Source organism: Pelophylax lessonae (assembly GCF_965119305.1).
Source record: "Pelophylax lessonae genome assembly, chromosome: 5".
Lineage (NCBI taxonomy): Eukaryota > Metazoa > Chordata > Amphibia > Anura > Ranidae > Pelophylax > Pelophylax lessonae.
Window position 1 is genome coordinate 296453682 of NC_138772.1, and position 21963 is coordinate 296475644.

Sequence of the window (21963 nt, forward strand, 5' to 3'; positions counted from 1 at the left end):
TGCTCTGCAAACAAATGTGGATAGGGAAATAACTTAAAACAACAAAAAAAAACAGAAAAATAAAACAATGTTCTTCTTCATCTCTGAAGGACGAGGCCCATATGGAGTAGGAGGGAGGTTGAGGTGGTGGTGGATGTGGCGGTGACATAGGCGTGCGCACAGGGTGTGCTGGGTGTGCCTGGGCACACCCTAATCACCTAGGGCACATAGCATTGCCAGTGAGGAGATGGGAAAGATCTCCCTGGGACCTGCTCTGCTCTATTTCTCCTTGCCTACAGGTACATGGCCCCGATACATTACTCTCCCTGCTGGCAAACACATGCATGTGTATTTCAACTTTGGGGTGCACACCTTAATGCAATAGGCTGCGCACACCTATGGGCGGTGTAGGTGGAAGCGGCGGTGGAGGAGGACCAGGGCCGGATTAACAGCATCATGGGCTTGGTGCTGAGGATTTTGAAGGGCCTTAGGGCCGTGCCTTGCCATGCACCCAGAGGAGGAAGGGTGCAGCCATGCATGCCTAATTCAACATGGGATGCTGTCTCTGAAGCCCATAAACACATCCATGCATCGCCAACTGTCCCTCCTTGTCCGGCCTTCACGCTGTGTGGGGAGGTTCTGAGGGTGCTGCCTGGGGAAGCGAGCATAGAAGCCAGACTTCTGTGTTTACAAGTGACAGAAGAGCGGTAACAGTGAATATGGCCAACCCGGGGCCTATATAAAAGGTAGGGGCCTGGAGCTGCAGCTCCAATAGACCCTACATTAATCTGGCCCTGAGGAGGAGGACGAGGTAGCCAACACTGCTTCTTTTCACAAATTTTAAATGAGGGTACACCCCAAAAGAGTGAGAAAGAGCAAAAATGGAACAATGGGTGGGTAAGGTCGGTATCCATTGCTATTCTGCATAAGGTACGGAAAAGTCCCGTGGGATCCATGCCTGGTTCATTTTAATGAACGTGAGCTTGTCCACATTGTCTCTGGACAGGCGGCTGCGCTTGTCTGTTATAACGCCCCCAGCCGTGCTAAATACCCGTTCAGATAATACACTGGCTGCAGGGCACGCCAGCACCTCCAAGGCGTAAAGGGCAAGCTCAGGCCATGTGCCCAATTTGGAGACCCAGAAGTTGAAGGGGGCAGACCCGTCATTCACTACATGTAGGCGTGTGCACACATACTGCTCCACCATGTTGGTAAAATGCTGCCTCCTGCTAAGACGTTCCATCTGAGCTGCTGGTGCTGCTGTTTGTTGTGGCGTGCTGACAAAGCTTTTCCACATTTCGGCCATGCTAACCCTGCCTTCTGAGGTGCTGGCGGTGCCCTGGTTGCGTTGGCGACCTCCTCCTCCTCCTCCTCTGCCTTGTGCTTCCACTGTGGCCCCGCTGTCAGATGGGAATGCCAGCAGCATGGCGTCTACCAGCGTGCGCTTGTACTCGCGCATCTTGCGATCGCGCTCCAGTGAGTGAATTAAGGACGGTACGTTGTCCTTGTAACGGGGATCCAGCAGCGTGGCCACCCAGTAATCAGCACAAGTTAGAATGTGGGCAACTCGGCGGTCGTTGTGGAGACACTGCAGCATGTAATCGCTCATGTGTGCCAGGCTGCCCAGAGGCAACGAAAGGCTGTCCTCTGTGGGAGGTGTATGGTCCGTGTCCTCTGTATCCCCCCAGCCACGCACCAGTGATGGCCATGAGCTGGCCTGGGTGCCACCCTGCTGTGAACATGGTTCCATCTCCTCCTCCAGCTCCTCCTCCTCCTCATCCTCCTCATCCTCCAGAACTTTGCCCCTGCTGGACAATTGCGTCCCTGGCGTTTGCGTGTGCAGGAACCCACCCTCGGAGCCCCTTGCGAATGACTGCCCTGAAAGCCTTGGAAATGTTACCTCTTCATCCTCCTCCTCCTCCTCATCCTGTGCCACATCCTCTTCCATCATCGCCCGAATTGTTTTTTCAAGGAGGCATAGAAGTGGGATAGTTAAGCTGAGAACGGCGTCATTGCCACTGGCCATGTTGGTGGAGTACTCAAAACAGCGCAACAAGGCACACAGGTCTCGCATGGAGGCCCAGTTATTGGTGGTGAAGTGGTGCTGTTCCGCAGAGCGACTCACGCGTGCGTGCTGCAGCTGAAACTCCACTATGGCCTGCTGCTGCTCGCACAGTCTTTCCAGCATGTGCAAGGTGGAGTTCCACCTTGTGGGCACGTCACATATGAGGCGGTGAGCGGGAAGGCCGAAGTTACGCTGCAGCGCTGCCAGGCGAGCAGCAGCAGGGTGAGAACGCCGAAAGTGCGCACAAACGGCCCGCACTTTCTGCAGCAGCTCTGACATATCGGGGTAGTTTTTAAGGAACCTCTGCACCACCAAATTCAGCACATGCGCCAGGCAAGGGATGTGCGTCAAACCGGCTAGGCCCAGAGCTGCTATGAGATTTCGCCCGTTATCGCACACCACCAGGCCGGGCTTGAGGCTCGCTGGCAGCAACCACTCATTTGTCTGCTGTTCCATGCTCCTCCACAACTCCTGCGCGGTGTGTGGTTTGTCCCCCAAACAGGCAAGTTGTAAAACTGCCTGCTGTCGTTTACCCCTGGCCGTGCTGAAGTTGGTGGTGAAGGTGTTACGCTGTCCGGTTGAGGAGGCGGTAGAGGATGAGGAAGCGGAGTAGGAGGAGTTAGGAACAGGAGGCAAACTGAAGCGCCCTGCAATCCTCGGTGGTGGAAGGACATGCGCCAAATTGCTATCCGCCTCAGGCCCATCCGCCACTGCATTTACCCAGTGTGCCGTTAGGGAGATATAACGCCCCTGACCGTGCTTACTGGTCCACGTATCCGTAGTTAGGTGGACCTTGGCACAGATGGCGTTGCGCAGTGCACACCTGATTTTTTCCCCCACTTGGTTGTGCAGGGAAGGGATGGCTTGCCTGGAAAAGTAGTGGCGGCTGGGCACGACGTACTGTGGGACAGCCACCGACATAAGGTTTTTAAAACTGTGCGTCTCCACCAGACGGAATGACAGCATTTCAAAGGCCAATAATTTTGAAATGCTGGCATTCAGGGCCAGGGATCGCGGGTGGGTAGGGGGGTACTTCCTCTTCCTCTCAAGTGTTTGGGAGATGGAAAGCTGAACGCTTCCACGGGACATTGTGGAGATGGTTGTTGGTGACCCAGGTGGTGGTGTTGCTGACAGATCGTCTGTTTGCGGGGTGGCAGGTGCCGGTATCACTACAGATGTGGCTGGAGCGGCCGAGACTGCAGCAGAAGAGGAAGCAGGATGAGCCAGAGACGTTTCTTGGTTTTGAAGGTGTGTACTCCACTGCAGCTCGTGCTTTGCACTTAGATGCCTGATCATGCAGGTTGTGCTCAGGTTGAGAAGGTTCATGCCTCGCTTCAAGCTCTGATTGCACAGGGTGCAAACCACTCGTGTCCTGTCATCAGCACATTTTCTAAAGAACTTCCACGCTAGAGAACTCCTTTGAGCTGACTTTGGTGCGCTCGTTCCCTTGCTGCGTTGGGCAGTAGCGGGCGTAGTGTCTAGGGCACGGCCGCTCCGCTTCTGCACCCTGCTCCCTCTTCTGCTGTGCTGGTGGCTCTGTGCGACCACCGCCTCTTCCTCCAAACTACTCAGTTCACCTGCATGACGTTCATTCCATGTGGGGTCGAGGACCTCATCGTCCTCCACATCATCTTCCACCCAGTCTTCACCCCTGCCCTCCTTGTCGGTCTCCACAATGCTGAACGCCGCAGCAGTTGGCACCTGCGTTTCGTCATCATCGGAGACGTGCTGCGATGATCCTTGCATGTACTCATCTTGAGGAATAAGTGGTTGGGCATCGCTGCACTCAATCTCTTCCACTTCTGGGGCAGGGCTAGGTGGATGGCCCTGGGAAACCCTGCTGACAGAGTCCTCAAAAAGAATAAGAGACTGCTGTATGGCTTGGGGCTCAGACTGCTGGCCTGATTTGCAAGGGGGTGAGGTGAAAGACGGTTGGACATTGGCTGCAGGTGCCAACTCTGACCTTTCTGCAGTAGACTGGGTGGGAGACAATGTGAAGGAACTGGAGGCACTGTCAGCAGCAAACCAATCTACTATCGCCTCAACTTGTTCTGGCCTCATCACTTCTAGGGGCGTTTGATGCCCTACCAAATACTGATGCAGGTTCTGTCGCCTACTCACACTTGAGGAAGGTGTTTCACTTGTGCGTGTAGCTGGCACAGATCGACCATGTCCTCTCCTTGCAACAGGAGCTCTACCAGCAGCACCACGACCCAGGCCACGGCCCTTATTTGACGGTCTCCTCATATTTCTGTAATTTAAGATCTTGCCCTAGAAAGGTTTTTATTGAATAGCGGAATAGAAAATATGATCCAAAAAAAGTGTATGTATATCACACGTACACAACCACACTAGGCCCCAATTACTATTGTTTGTACCCCTAAAAGGCTAGATGAGGAGTAGGGGGAGTATGGAACAGGCAGCACCCTCAAACCTTCAGAAGTATGAGATGAACCCCAACAACTTGGAAAGGTGGATCTCTCTCACACGTACCGACACAGACTATCCCGCAATTCAATTGATCCTCAAAGGTTTTTATTGAATAGCGGAATAGGAAATATGATCAAAAAAAGTGTATGTATCTCGCACGTACACAACCACACTAGGCCCCAATTACTATTGTTTGTACCCCTAAAAGGCTAGATGAGGAGTAGGGGGGGTATGGAACAGGCAGCACCCTCAAACCTTCAGAAGTATGAGATGAACCCCAACAACTTGGAAAGGTGGATCTCTCTCACACGTACCGACACAGACTATCCCGCAATTCAATTGATCCTCAAAGGTTTTTATTGAATAGCGGAATAGGAAATATGATCAAAAAAAGTGTATGTATCTCGCACGTACACAACCACACTAGGCCCCAATTACTATTGTTTGTACCCCTAAAAGGCTAGATGAGGAGTAGGGGGAGTATGGAACAGGCAGCACCCTCAAACCTTCAGAAGTATGAGATGAACCCCAACAACTTGGAAAGGTGGATCTCTCTCACACGTACCGACACAGACTATCCCGCAATTCAATTGATCCTCAAAGGTTTTTATTGAATAGCGGAATAGGAAATATGATCAAAAAAAGTGTATGTATCTCGCACGTACACAACCACACTAGGCCCCAATTACTATTGTTTGTACCCCTAAAAGGCTAGATGAGGAGTAGGGGGGGTATGGAACAGGCAGCACCCTCAAACCTTCAGAAGTATGAGATGAACCCCAACAACTTGGAAAGGTGGATCTCTCTCACACGTACCGACACAGACTATCCCGCAATTCAATTGATCCTCAAAGGTTTTTATTGAATAGCGGAATAGGAAATATGATCAAAAAAAGTGTATGTATCTCGCACGTACACAACCACACTAGGCCCCAATTACTATTGTTTGTACCCCTAAAAGGCTAGATGAGGAGTAGGGGGGGTATGGAACAGGCAGCACCCTCAAACCTTCAGAAGTATGAGATGAACCCCAACAACTTGGAAAGGTGGATCTCTCTCACACGTACCGACACAGACTATCCCGCAATTCAATTGATCCTCAAAGGTTTTTATTGAATAGCGGAATAGGAAATATGATCAAAAAAAGTGTATGTATCTCGCACGTACACAACCACACTAGGCCCCAATTACTATTGTTTGTACCCCTAAAAGGCTAGATGAGGAGTAGGGGGAGTATGGAACAGGCAGCACCCTCAAACCTTCAGAAGTATGAGATGAACCCCAACAACTTGGAAAGGTGGATCTCTCTCACACGTACCGACACAGACTATCCCGCAATTCAATTGATCCTCAAAGGTTTTTATTGAATAGCGGAATAGGAAATATGATCAAAAAAAGTGTATGTATCTCGCACGTACACAACCACACTAGGCCCCAATTACTATTGTTTGTACCCCTAAAAGGCTAGATGAGGAGTAGGGGGGGTATGGAACAGGCAGCACCCTCAAACCTTCAGAAGTATGAGATGAACCCCAACAACTTGGAAAGGTGGATCTCTCTCACACGTACCGACACAGACTATCCCGCAATTCAATTGATCCTCAAAGGTTTTTATTGAATAGCGGAATAGGAAATATGATCAAAAAAAGTGTATGTATCTCGCACGTACACAACCACACTAGGCCCCAATTACTATTGTTTGTACCCCTAAAAGGCTAGATGAGGAGTAGGGGGGGTATGGAACAGGCAGCACCCTCAAACCTTCAGAAGTATGAGATGAACCCCAACAACTTGGAAAGGTGGATCTCTCTCACACGTACCGACACAGACTATCCCGCAATTCAATTGATCCTCAAAGGTTTTTATTGAATAGCGGAATAGGAAATATGATCAAAAAAAGTGTATGTATCTCGCACGTACACAACCACACTAGGCCCCAATTACTATTGTTTGTACCCCTAAAAGGCTAGATGAGGAGTAGGGGGGGTATGGAACAGGCAGCACCCTCAAACCTTCAGAAGTATGAGATGAACCCCAACAACTTGGAAAGGTGGATCTCTCTCACACGTACCGACACAGACTATCCCGCAATTCAATTGATCCTCAAAGGTTTTTATTGAATAGCGGAATAGGAAATATGATCAAAAAAAGTGTATGTATCTCGCACGTACACAACCACACTAGGCCCCAATTACTATTGTTTGTACCCCTAAAAGGCTAGATGAGGAGTAGGGGGGGTATGGAACAGGCAGCACCCTCAAACCTTCAGAAGTATGAGATGAACCCCAACAACTTGGAAAGGTGGATCTCTCTCACACGTACCGACACAGACTATCCCGCAATTCAATTGATCCTCAAAGGTTTTTATTGAATAGCGGAATAGGAAATATGATCAAAAAAAGTGTATGTATATCACACGTACACAACCACACTAGGCCCCAATTACTATTGTTTGTACCCCTAAAAGGCTAGGAGTAGGGGGAGTATGGAACAGGCAGCACCCTCAAACCTTCAGAAGTATGAGATGAACCCCAACAACTTGGAAAGGTGGATCTCTCTCACACGTACCAACACAGACTATCCCCCAATTTAACTGATCCCCAAAGGTTTTTGATTAAATAGCGGAATAGAAAATATGATCCCAAAAAAGTGTATGTATATCACACGTACACAACCACACTAGGCCCCAATTACTATTGTTTGTACCCCTAAAAGGCTAGGAGTAGGGGGAGTATGGAACAGGCAGCACCCTCAAACCTTCAGAAGTATGAGATGAACCCCAACAACTTGGAAAGGTGGATCTCTCTCACACGTACCAACACAGACTATCCCCCAATTTAACTGATCCCCAGAGGTTTTTGATTAAATAGCGGAATAGAAAATATGATCCCAAAAAAGTGTATGTATATCACACGTACACAACCACACTAGGCCCCAATTACTATTGTTTGTACCCCTAAAAGGCTAGGAGTAGGGGGAGTATGGAACAGGCAGCACCCTCAAACCTTCAGAAGTATGAGATGAACCCCAACAACTTGGAAAGGTGGATCTCTCTCACACGTACCAACACAGACTATCCCCCAATTTAACTGATCCCCAGAGGTTTTTGATTAAATAGCGGAATAGAAAATATGATCCCAAAAAAGTGTATGTATATCACACGTACACAACCACACTAGGCCCCAATTACTATTGTTTGTACCCCTAAAAGGCTAGGAGTAGGGGGAGTATGGAACAGGCAGCACCCTCAAACCTTCAGAAGTATGAGATGAACCCCAACAACTTGGAAAGGTGGATCTCTCTCACACGTACCAACACAGACTATCCCCCAATTTAACTGATCCCCAAAGGTTTTTGATTAAATAGCGGAATAGAAAATATGATCCCAAAAAAGTGTATGTATATCACACGTACACAACCACACTAGGCCCCAATTACTATTGTTTGTACCCCTAAAAGGCTAGGAGTAGGGGGAGTATGGAACAGGCAGCACCCTCAAACCTTCAGAAGTATGAGATGAACCCCAACAACTTGGAAAGGTGGATCTCTCTCACACGTACCAACACAGACTATCCCCCAATTTAACTGATCCCCAAAGGTTTTTGATTAAATAGCGGAATAGAAAATATGATCCCAAAAAAGTGTATGTATATCACACGTACACAACCACACTAGGCCCCAATTACTATTGTTTGTACCCCTAAAAGGCTAGGAGTAGGGGGAGTATGGAACAGGCAGCACCCTCAAACCTTCAGAAGTATGAGATGAACCCCAACAACTTGGAAAGGTGGATCTCTCTCACACGTACCAACACAGACTATCCCCCAATTTAACTGATCCCCAGAGGTTTTTGATTAAATAGCGGAATAGAAAATATGATCCCAAAAAAGTGTATGTATATCACACGTACACAACCACACTAGGCCCCAATTACTATTGTTTGTACCCCTAAAAGGCTAGGAGTAGGGGGAGTATGGAACAGGCAGCACCCTCAAACCTTCAGAAGTATGAGATGAACCCCAACAACTTGGAAAGGTGGATCTCTCTCACACGTACCAACACAGACTATCCCCCAATTTAACTGATCCCCAGAGGTTTTTGATTAAATAGCGGAATAGAAAATATGATCCCAAAAAAGTGTATGTATATCACACGTACACAACCACACTAGGCCCCAATTACTATTGTTTGTACCCCTAAAAGGCTAGGAGTAGGGGGAGTATGGAACAGGCAGCACCCTCAAACCTTCAGAAGTATGAGATGAACCCCAACAACTTGGAAAGGTGGATCTCTCTCACACGTACCAACACAGACTATCCCCCAATTTAACTGATCCCCAAAGGTTTTTGATTAAATAGCGGAATAGAAAATATGATCCCAAAAAAGTGTATGTATATCACACGTACACAACCACACTAGGCCCCAATTACTATTGTTTGTACCCCTAAAAGGCTAGGAGTAGGGGGAGTATGGAACAGGCAGCACCCTCAAACCTTCAGAAGTATGAGATGAACCCCAACAACTTGGAAAGGTGGATCTCTCTCACACGTACCAACACAGACTATCCCCCAATTTAACTGATCCCCAAAGGTTTTTGATTAAATAGCGGAATAGAAAATATGATCCCAAAAAAGTGTATGTATATCACACGTACACAACCACACTAGGCCCCAATTACTATTGTTTGTACCCCTAAAAGGCTAGGAGTAGGGGGAGTATGGAACAGGCAGCACCCTCAAACCTTCAGAAGTATGAGATGAACCCCAACAACTTGGAAAGGTGGATCTCTCTCACACGTACCAACACAGACTATCCCCCAATTTAACTGATCCCCAAAGGTTTTTGATTAAATAGCGGAATAGAAAATATGATCCCAAAAAAGTGTATGTATATCACACGTACACAACCACACTAGGCCCCAATTACTATTGTTTGTACCCCTAAAAGGCTAGGAGTAGGGGGAGTATGGAACAGGCAGCACCCTCAAACCTTCAGAAGTATGAGATGAACCCCAACAACTTGGAAAGGTGGATCTCTCTCACACGTACCAACACAGACTATCCCCCAATTTAACTGATCCCCAAAGGTTTTTGATTAAATAGCGGAATAGAAAATATGATCCCAAAAAAGTGTATGTATATCACACGTACACAACCACACTAGGCCCCAATTACTATTGTTTGTACCCCTAAAAGGCTAGGAGTAGGGGGAGTATGGAACAGGCAGCACCCTCAAACCTTCAGAAGTATGAGATGAACCCCAACAACTTGGAAAGGTGGATCTCTCTCACACGTACCAACACAGACTATCCCCCAATTTAACTGATCCCCAAAGGTTTTTGATTAAATAGCGGAATAGAAAATATGATCCCAAAAAAGTGTATGTATATCACACGTACACAACCACACTAGGCCCCAATTACTATTGTTTGTACCCCTAAAAGGCTAGGAGTAGGGGGAGTATGGAACAGGCAGCACCCTCAAACCTTCAGAAGTATGAGATGAACCCCAACAACTTGGAAAGGTGGATCTCTCTCACACGTACCAACACAGACTATCCCCCAATTTAACTGATCCCCAAAGGTTTTTGATTAAATAGCGGAATAGAAAATATGATCCCAAAAAAGTGTATGTATATCACACGTACACAACCACACTAGGCCCCAATTACTATTGTTTGTACCCCTAAAAGGCTAGGAGTAGGGGGAGTATGGAACAGGCAGCACCCTCAAACCTTCAGAAGTATGAGATGAACCCCAACAACTTGGAAAGGTGGATCTCTCTCACACGTACCAACACAGACTATCCCCCAATTTAACTGATCCCCAAAGGTTTTTGATTAAATAGCGGAATAGAAAATATGATCCCAAAAAAGTGTATGTATATCACACGTACACAACCACACTAGGCCCCAATTACTATTGTTTGTACCCCTAAAAGGCTAGGAGTAGGGGGAGTATGGAACAGGCAGCACCCTCAAACCTTCAGAAGTATGAGATGAACCCCAACAACTTGGAAAGGTGGATCTCTCTCACACGTACCAACACAGACTATCCCCCAATTTAACTGATCCCCAAAGGTTTTTGATTAAATAGCGGAATAGAAAATATGATCCCAAAAAAGTGTATGTATATCACACGTACACAACCACACTAGGCCCCAATTACTATTGTTTGTACCCCTAAAAGGCTAGATGAGGAGTAGGGGGAGTATGGAACAGGCAGCACCCTCAAACCTTCAGTATGAGATTGTGTTCACTGTACCCCACAAAGATTGAGTTCACTGCACCCCACAATGATTGTGTTCACTGCACCCCACAAAGATTGTGTTCACTGCACCTCACAAAGATTGTGTTCACTGTACCCCCCAAAGATTGTGTTCACTGCACCCCACAAAGATTCTGTTCACTGTACCCCACAAAGATTGTGTTCACTGCACCCCAAAAAGATTGTGTTCACTGCACCCCAAAAAGGATGTTGTTCACTGCACCCCAAAAAGGATGTTGTTCACTCCACCCCAAAAAGATTGTGTTCACTGCACCCCACAAAGATTGTGTTCACTGCACCCCAAAAAGATTGTGTTCACTGCACCCCAAAAATGATTTTGTTCACTGCACCCCAAAAAGGATTTTGTTCACTGCACCCCAAAAAGGATGTTGTTCACTCCACCCCAAAAAGATTGTGTTCACTGCACCCCAAAAAGATTGTGTTCACTGCACCCCACAAAGGATTTTGTTCACTGCACCCCAAAAAGATTGTGTTCACTGCACCCCAAAAAGGATGTTGTTCACTGCACCCCAAAAAGGATTTTGTTCACTGCACCCCAAAAAGATTGTGTTCACTGCACCCCACAAAGGATTTTGTTCACTGCACCCCACAAAGATTGTGTTCACTGCACACCAAAAAGGATTGTGTTCACTGCACCCCAAAAAGATTTTGTTCACTGCACCCCAAAAAGATTGTGTTCACTGCAGCCCAAAAAGATTGTGTTCACTGCAGCCCAAAAAGATTGTGTTCACTGCAGCCCAAAAAGATTGTGTTCACTGCAGCCCAAAAAGATTGTGTTCACTGCAGCTCACACACAGAAAAATGGATGTGGATCACTGACACCTGCCTATCTCCAATCCCACACCACACAGCAATATCGATTGTAGTTTGTAGAACACAGTTTCCCTAAAATTCAGCAGACTCTGTCCCTAACAGGATTGAGAAGAGATCGTAGATCAGGATTGAGTGCAGATTCACCCCACCCCCCACACAGCAATATCGATTGTAGTTTGTAGAACACAGTTTCCCTAAAATTCAGCAGACTCTGTCCCTAACAGGATTGAGAAGAGATCGTAGATCAGGATTGAGTGCAGATTCACCCCACCCCCCACACAGCAATATCGATTGTAGTTTGTAGAACACAGTTTCCCTAAAATTCAGCAGACTCTGTCCCTAACAGGATTGAGAAGAGATCGTAGATCAGGATTGAGTGCAGATTCACCCCACCCTCCACACAGCAATATCGATTGTAGTTTGTAGAAGACACTGACCCTATATAATTCAGCAGACTCTATCCCTAAAATGCCTACAACTCGCCCTGCCTAAACACTCCGACCTGTCCCTCAATTCTATCCGGACACAAATGGTTTTTTCCTGCCTATCTTTCCCTAATCAGCAGCCAGCACGTTGATGTGTGCTCTGTCCCTGAATCTAAGCAGCATAATGACGCCGCTGCGGCTGCCTCGAACTTATAAAGACTTGGTCACATGCTTCAGACGGCCAATCACAGCTACTGAGACATTTGCAGGCATGGCTGGGATGGCTTAAGGCACACCAGTTAAACGATTGTTGATTGGCTGTTGAAAGCCCGCCATGAAAAGAGCGCCAAAGCATGCAAAACCCGGAAATAAAACGACCGAACACGGATTTTTACCCGAACATACAGTAAAGTGTCCGTGTCCGTGTTCGGGTACAAAAAATCCAATTATTCGGTACGAACACGAATAATACAGTCCGTGTTCGCTCAACACTACTGATTACTGTAGAAATGTCACTGGTAACCCCAAAAGTGTCAAAAATTTCAGTCAAGGGTCCGAACTGTCCGCCGTAATGTCGCAGTACCGCAAAAAAAATCGCAGATCGCCGCCATTACGCGTTAAAAAAAAAAAACAACAAAAATGACAAAAATCTTTCCCTTTGTTAGTAAACGCGATAACTTTTGCGCAAACCAATCAAAATACGCTTTTTGCGATTTTTTTTACCAAACATAGGTAGCATAAAACAAATTGGCCGAAAATGTTAAAAAATTTTGATTTTTACATTTTTTTTGGGGGAAATTTCATATAAAAAAATGTGAAAAATATTGCTATTTTTGCAAAATTGACGCTCTTTTTTTGTTTATAGCGCGTGATCAAAAAATTGCACAGGTGATCAAATACCACCAAAAGAAAGCTCTGTTTGTGGGAAAAAAAGGACATCAAATTAGTTTAGGTACAGCTTTGCACGACCGCGCAATTGTCCGTTAAAGTCACGCAGTGCCGAATCGCAAAATACCCCCTGGTCGTTTAGCAGGAAAATCCTCCGGGGCTTAAGTGGTTAATAGTGACTGTGCTGATTGTCTTTCACTTTCCACATTAACTCTGAATCTGCTACTGTTTCTGGATGCAGAGAAGACATTCAATAAAGTACAATGGAAATACGTATCCTTAATATACAGCGATTTTGGCTTTTCGGGTTTTATTTTCTCTGATATTATGGCACTATACAAAACTATATCCGCTTAGATTTACAGTACACTTCCAAGGGTAAGGTCACCTTTTTTTTTTTTCTTTTCTAAATTCCAGCTCCCCTATGTATCAAAATACCACTGGTGTCGTTCTTTTGCAAAAATAACAAAAAATTATCTATTTATCTTATACATGCCTTAAAAAAAAAAAAAAAAAAACGTCTCTATTACTTCCTGGACAGACCTTGGGACTTGAGATAGGAAGGAGTTTAAGAGCTGACTTCATTAGCACACACCCAGCAGCATCTACCCTCCTACTCTAAGAGATCACCACCACCCCTCATCAGGTGCACATTTTTCCAATGTAATCTGCGATACCATTCTCACCAAATACACAGCCACAGATCGTTAATTTGGCAGAGTTTGCAGGAGCTGAGTGATCAGATAAAAGCCTATGTGGATAGCTGCAGAACTGAAAACAGGAAAAGTATGCCCTGAGTTCTGTAAAGCTCACCATTCATTATCCAATCTGATTGTACAATCTCCTTTAGATTTACCATCAACTATGTAGTGCAGGGATCTCCAAATTACGACCCTCTAGCTGTTGTGGAACTACAAGTCCCATGAGACATTGTAAAACACTGACATTCACAGACATGACTAGGCCTGTTGGGAACTGTACTTCCTGAACAACTGAAGGGCCATAGTTTGTACAATCAGATTGTATAGTATATGGCCGCACTTATACACCTAAAATTAACTAGTTGCATTTTTGGTGCCATTAATTGTTAACAGCATACCAAAACCAGGAGCGAAAACACATTTTGCCATGTGGAAAAAACAAGCAAAAAATGCAGCAAAACATGCAGTAAAAAATTGTGCTACCAAAGTGTTTCATGAGCTACTTTGCCACATGTAGCACAGCCTTTTGAAAACAAAGGGCTGTGCGTATCATGCCTCATGCGTATCATGGGAAAAAACATGCAAAAAACACGTACTCCCAGTACACTAGATGTGAATGTGGCCTGAAAGTTAAATTGGTTTGTTTACGCAAGAACAATAAGGCTCCAATCACACTTGTGTGTTTCCAAACACATGGCAAACCACAACAGAAAATGCATGATTTGCTTTGCGTTTGAGAAACATGCTGCAAATGCACCAAAAAGAATGGTAAAAAATGCACCACATATTCCGCTCTAACAAAAGTTCTGGAGCTTCTTTAGGGACATTGTTGTGCGTAGGGAATCCCATTCAAGTGAATGGGCTGCCCCATGCATGACAAGCGAAAATGCTCCAAAACGCCCCCCCCCCCCCCCAAAAAAAAAAAAAAAAAAAAAAACATGTGTGAATGGGAGTTCCTGCTATGCAGAAATGCGAACAGGGACTAACAGCTGAGTGCCTTAGTCCACTCCCTCCTATGTACTTGTATACAACTGACCATACACTGTGCGATCTGATACAATTTCCTTTATGCCCCATACACACGTGCAGATTATCTGCAGACTTTTGTCTGCAGACTTACCAAAACCACATAATATGAGGTCAAACCTAAACACTTTCAATTTGTATGCAATCCGGCAGGCCCTTGCACTACATAGAAAAGGTAAGTCTGCAGACAAAAGTCTGCAGATAATCTGCACGTGTGTATGGGGCATTAGATCTATCATCAACTATGCAGTTCAAGGGCCTGCCTGATTGGATACAGAGTAAATGGATTAATAGGTGGGTCCTCTACGTTTTGGTAAATCTAAAGGAAATTATACAGAGATTGTAAAATTAGACTGAATAGCGTATGTCCATCTTTATACATGTACATAGAAGGCAGTGGATAGGGACATTCAGCTGTCAGGCCCCGTTCACATTTCTGCGTAGCATGAACTCCCATTGCTGTATGTGTTTTTTTTTTCCTAGAAGATGTACCACAGATTGAGACTGTACTGGTAAAAGCCTTCCTCACTCAGTAATAAGGAGTCAAAATATTTTGTCAAGCCTTCTCTTTTCACCTGAGGGATATTGATTCAAAGTTGGGGATCAAACAAGAGGATATTTTTCGGAAAATACATTTGCTTTGGGATTATAGGGCTTGTTGAATTTATTTTTTGTTATACTGGATAATTTTTTATACTTTATTGTTTGGATAGGGAAATTTATTGTAGCTCTGGTTTGTTGGTTATGATATTTAGAGTCTAGGGTTACACCTAGTACCCTGGCACGAGGGAAGGGACTGATGGTTGCAATAATAATCTAAAATCAGCGAGGAGGGCATGATTGGAGGGGGGGGGGGGGCTGAATACTATGAGAGGGTAACAACTATCTTTAGAAAGATGTCCTTGAGGAAGTGGTGTGATATGTAGAGCGATAGATTTGGTATCATCAGCATACAGGCAGTATTAAAAGCCGTGGGAGGTTATGAAGTGACCGAGAAAGGAGATGTAGATAGAGAAGAGACGGGGTCCAAGGACAGAGCCTTGGGGGACCCCAACAGAAAGAGGACGTGGAGAGGAGGAGACAAAGTTGTAGGTAACAATGATAGATAGGAGGCCAGGGAAGCAAAGTTTATTTAGGAGGAGCGAGTGGTTAACAGAATTAAGGCCGCAGAATGGTCTAGTAGTAAGAGTTTGGAGTAGTGGCCATTGGTTTTAAAAAAGTTAGTAAATTATTAGTGTGTTTTTGGTAAGGCAGTTTCTGTGAAGTGCCAAGAGAGAAAACCAGACTATAAGGGGTCAAAAAGGTTGTTGTTAGTGAGGTAGAAACTCAGATAGTTGTAGACTAAAGCCCCGTACACACGTACCGATTGTTGGCCGAACGATCGGCCGTCTTTTGTCCAGTGCTGTCCTGTCGGTTGAAAAGTGATAAAGACTGCACACAAATTTTGTCGGCCAACAACAGCCGACTGCAGAAGTGATGTAATGTGATGGTTAACTTTCCGTGTGTTTTTTCTTCTCTGAGCATGCCCAGTCTTGCTCATCTGCTGTTTGTCGGCCGAATTCTGTACTGACTGAGGAACAATCGGCCGTTCTGATGTTGGCCAACAAAAATTTTAAAGTCTGCACGCCAGATTCTGTTTGGCCGGAAAGTCGCAGTCGGTTGTCGGAAGCATCATACTAACAAGCCGACAATCGGCCAATCGGACGGTGGCCGAATATTTACGGCCGACAATCGCTACGTGTGTATGGGCCTTTAGCGTTTTAACAGTTTATAGAAAAAAGAAGAGCAAGGACATGGGTCTTAAGTTGTTCAGACTGGAGGGATCCAATGAAGGCTTTTTGAGTCTGGGTAAGATCTGTGCATGCTTTAGAGGGGAGGGGAAGGGGTAGAGGGGGGATTGAAAATGTAAGTGAGAAAGTGCAAGAAAGAGGAAGAGGACGACTGTAGTAGTTGTGAGTCCAAGAAACAGGTGGTTAGGTAGGTGTCTAAAATAAGTTTGGTAGCCTCTGCTACCAAACTTCAGCCTCTGCTGATGTCTCCAGTAGGGATGATCGAACTTTTCAAAAGTTCGGTTCGACCAGAACACCCGAATTTCCCGAAAGTTCGGCCCGGATTTCAGAACCCCATTGTAATCAATGGGACCCGAACTTCGGTAATCAAAAAACACCATTTTGAAGCCCTAAAACCCAATAAATGGCCCTAAAAGTGCTTAGGGTTCTGGGTCATGCCCCAGGGACTCTTATGCCCCGTACACACGTGCAGATTATCTGCAGACTTTTGTCTGCAGACTTATCAAAACCATATAATATGAGGTCAAACCTAAACACTTTCAATTTGTATGCAATCCGGCAGGCCCTTGCACTACATAGAAAAGGTAAGTCTGCAGACAAAAGTCTGCAGGTAATCTGCACGTGTGTACGGGGCATTAATCACACAAAAAAAGTTCTTAAAAATTGTCATTTTTGATAGAGAGACAATTATTGAAAAAATTATTGGAAAAAAAAATGAGATTTCTTTGGATTTAGTGTCTGGGGGGTCTAAAAAGTGTACCTGTGAAGTTTCAGCTCTGTAGCATGTCCAGAACCAGAAAAAAAAGTTTGTTTGTATTAGAATCAATATAGAACAGGGATATGGCTCTGCTATTTTCACACCTTGCCGGTTTTGTAGCAAGCGTTTTTTTGGGCATTTTTTGTGGGTCTTTGGAGGCAGGCAAAACATCTGAACTTCTGTGTAGGGGTATATATACATACACCCATCTGTATATATACACATACACATATATAGGTGTGAAAGTAGCAGAACACTATGCTTGCGCTAATGAAATAATTAACACCAATATGTCTCCGCTCCTATCACACCTATATGTGTGTATGTGTATAAATACATATAAGTGTGTGTGTATATATAACCCTATACAGAAGTTCAGATGTTTTGCCTGCCTCCAAAGACCCCCAAAAATGCCCAAAAAAAACGCCAGCTGCAAAAACACACCTGGGCGTTTTTGTAGCTGGTGTTTTTTTGGGCATTTTTTGGGGGTCTTTGGAGGCAGGCAAAACATCTGAACTTCTATATAGGGTTATATATACACACACACTTATATGTATTTATACACATACACACATATAGGTGTGATAGGAGCGGAGACATATTGGTGTTCATTATTTCATTAGCGCAAGCATAGTGTTCTGCTACTTTCACACCTATATATGTGCATGTGTATATATACAGACATGGGTGTATGTATATATACCCCTACACAGAAGTTCAGATGTTTTGCCTGCCTCCAAAGACCCACAAAAAATGCCCAAAAAAAATGCCTGTGCCAAAAAAAAATGCCCAGGTGTGTTGTTGCAGGCATTTTTTTTGGGCATTTTTTGTGGGTCTTTGGAGGCAGGCAAAACATCTGAACTTCTGTGTAGGGGTATATATACATACACCCATGTCTGTATATATATACACATACACATATATAGGTGGGAAAGTAGCAGAACACTATGCTTGCGCTAATGAAATAATGAACACCAATATGTCTCCGCTCCTATCACACCTATATGTGTGTATGTGTATAAATACATATAAGTGTGTGTATATATAACCCTATACAGAAGTTCAGATGTTTTCCCTGCCTCCAAAGACCCCAAAAAAATGCCCAAAAAAACGCCAGCTACAAAAACGCCCAGGTGTGTTTTTGCAGCTGGCGTTTTTTTTGGGCATTTGGGCCAGGTGTGCTAGGAATTTGGCGTATCTTATATACTGGGGGGCGTATTCACTAATGATTGGCCTCTGGACCCCCTAGTCACTCCAATCACATTCCTAGCATTCTCCTGCCCCCTCAATTGGCTTTTACTGATGGTTCTGGTCCAATCACAGGCTTTTAAAGCCCATTTCCTGTACCATTGCATTTTGGTCGGTTCTGGTTGCCGAATTCCGAACTTTTTCAGCAAAAAGTTCGGAATTCGGCCGAACCTCGAACAGCCAATGTTCGGGTCGAACCGATGGTCGACCCGAACCGTTCGATCATCCCTAGTCTCCAGTCTTCTCTGGTAGAAGAACACATCACCAGAGGGAGAAGACAGCAGAGTAGGGAGAAGACCGGAGGAAGAACACATTCGTGATGGTATTGGAGACAGAAAAAGCATTGGAGCTACGATGGGGGACATTATTCATTTTTAATAAAGCACTTGTCAAAAACCGTCTTTTGTAACACTACACTGCTTTATTTTGGCTGAATGGGTAGGGGTACAATGTACCCCATACTCATTCACATCGGGGGGCAGGATCTGGGGGCCCCCTTTTTAAAGGGGGCTTCTAGATTCCCATAACCACCGCCCCCAGGGTTGTCGGGAAGAGGCCCTTTACCCCATCGACATGGGGACAAGGTGCTTTGGGATGGGGGCTCGCCCGCCCCCCCTTTTATGACCTTCGGGGCTGCATGCTCAGATAAGGGTCTGGTATGGATTTAGGGGGGCCCCATGCTTTTTTTTTTTGTCGTGGGGGTTTCCCTTCAAAATCCATACCAGACCGAAGACGTAAAGTAAAAAAAAACAAAAAAAAAATAAATGCTGTAAATAGCTGCATTTAGTCATGTTTAGTCAAATCAGGCATTTTTACAGCTGTACGGCCGGTCTTCAGAACGTGTCGGCCCTGTTTTTTTTTGCAGCTTGAAAACACCTATGCCACTTACAGCTGCTAAAAGCCTATGTGTGCATAGACACATAGAATAATATGGAGAGGCGTTTTAAAGCTGCAAAATAAATTCTGACACTGGTAAAAGTGGCTGAAAAAATGCCCTGTGTGCATGAGGACTTATATAGAATTACGCTAGCTCCTGTTAGACTGACAATAACTTGCAACTGGAAGTATACTGAAGCTCCAAATCTTTCTGACGTATTCTATAAATATAATTTACACTGTCAGTATGAAAAATATTGAGCTATAAAGATAATGCCTTTGTTTATTTTACCAAGCATTGTAGTACCCAGTTGGTACATTCTAGGCTTCTATGTTAATATGACATTAGGGCTGCTTTCACACTGCGGACACTGAGGACTTTTCAGCACCTGAAAAATGCTTCCCTTTAAAATCAATAATTATGTTCACACTGGGGCGGTGCGCTTCCTGCTTGCAGCATTTTTGGAGCATGTTTAGGAGCTAAAAATGCACCGAAAATGTACCTTCCCATGTAAAGCAATGGAAAACGCAGTAAAAACATGCCAAAAATGCATTTTTGCAGGGGATCAGTGTGAAAGCAGCCTCAAACAATACATAACTTTGTCCCCTACTGCATGTATGTTAATATATGACACTCTTTAGGTATATATATATATATATATATATATATATATATATATATATACAGTATATATATATTATTAGGCTATGATTATATATATCTCTTCTGTATTTTACAAAACTATCAGATTGTATAATTTTCAGCACCACACTAGTGCAACTTTTGATGTGACTTGAGTCTCACAGAATCGCATGACAAGGGAAAGCACATTGTTTTCAATGATGCCCATCCTAATCAATGTGACTCAGCATGGTTTAATTTTGGAAAAAGTTTCTGCACCGCTTTGGAGTTACTCCAGTGTAAATTTAGCACCATAGACTTTTATAATAATTCACAAAGTCGCATCAGCATTAGATAAGAAGTGATTCCTATGCGACTTTCAACCCTCACCTCTCCTCCCAGGTCATACTTGCTGCTAGAAACTCTCACCCAAAGTGCATTCTATTCAACATGCATTCAAGGTTGTTTTTTTTTTTTTTACATTTTCACGCATAAACAAGCATCACTCAAAGGGCAGCCCATTCATGAACCATGCCGGGTGAGTTTGCAGCACGTTGTGGCACACAGCAAAGCATGCATCTGCTAACCACGATTGAGGTTCCATTAACAATTAGGCTACATTTATATCTGCTAGGGGGGAGTAGAACTGGGGGAATCCATAGCGGAGAAGGATCTGGGTGTTCTGGTAGATCATAAGCTTAATAATAGCATGCAATGCCAAGCTGCAGTTTCCAAAGCAAGCAACGTCCTTTCTTGTATTAGGAGAGGCATGGACTCCAGAGAGAGTGATATAATTTTACCCCTGTACAAATCATTAGTAAGACCTCATCTGGAATATGCAGTTCCGTTTTGGGCACCAGTTCTTAAAAAGGATATCGGGGAACTGGAGAAAGTGCAGAGAAGGATAACCAAACTCATAAGAGGCATGGAGGAGCTCAGTGGAAAGATTAGAGGATCTGCATTTATTCTCTCTTGAGAGGAGGAGATCAACATGTATAAATGCATAAGGAGTCCATATAGTGAACTTGGTTTTGAGTTATTCACTTTAAGGTCAACACAGAGGACAAGGGGGCACTCTTCACGTCTAGAGGGAAATAGATTTTGTCTCCAAATACGGTTTCTTCACCATAACAGCTGTGAAAATGTGGAATAGACTCCCTCCAGAGGTGGTTCTGGCTAGCTCACTAGATTGCTTTAAAAAAGGCCTGGATTCTTGCCTGGGTGTACTTAATATAACTGGGTACTAATATTTATAGGTAAAGTTGATCTGGGGAATATCCGATTGCCTCTCAAGGAATCAGGAAGAATTTTTTTTCCCTGCTGTAACAAATTGGATCATGCTTTGCTGGGGTTTTTTGGCCTTCCTCTGGATCAACTGCGGGTATATGATTGTGTATATGGGATTGTATGGTTGGGTTTTCTTTACTGTTTTTTGTTTTTTATTGGTTGTGCCAGATGAACTTGTGTCTCTTTTCAACATGACTAACTATGTAACTGCAAATGCTCATCATGCTTGCATCAACATAATAGCATGCTAACTGCTACAAACACACAGAGAGCATTCATTGCCATGCGCTTACATCTGCACATTTGTGAGCGTGTGTCAATTCACACAGAAAACATGCACTTTGCTTTGCGTTTTGGAAACACTCACACGCTTGCAGCGCTATAATAGCATACTAACCTCACTTGGGGTGTCATTAACCTCTTCATGCAAAATCACGTACCTGTACGTGATTTTGTTGAAGTGGTTGTAATGGGGTGATGCCTGCAGCTAGAGGCATCACCCCAGTACCTTTTTTTAGAGCGGACAGTTGGCTTTCATGTGATAACTAAGGATGCAGCTAGATAGCCACTTGGCCGTTACCGCAAGCAGCGGAAGGGGATGTACCCCCCTTCTGCCGCCTTCCACTGCTCCGCCCGGGTTTCCTGTCCCACCGGGAGACCCAAGCCACCAGCCGGCACTTCCGCTGGCTGGCCGGAGTACCAAACAAAGCCGGATTTGGCTTTGATCTTATCTCCGATCTAGTAACCCGGAAGCAATGTCACATCACTTC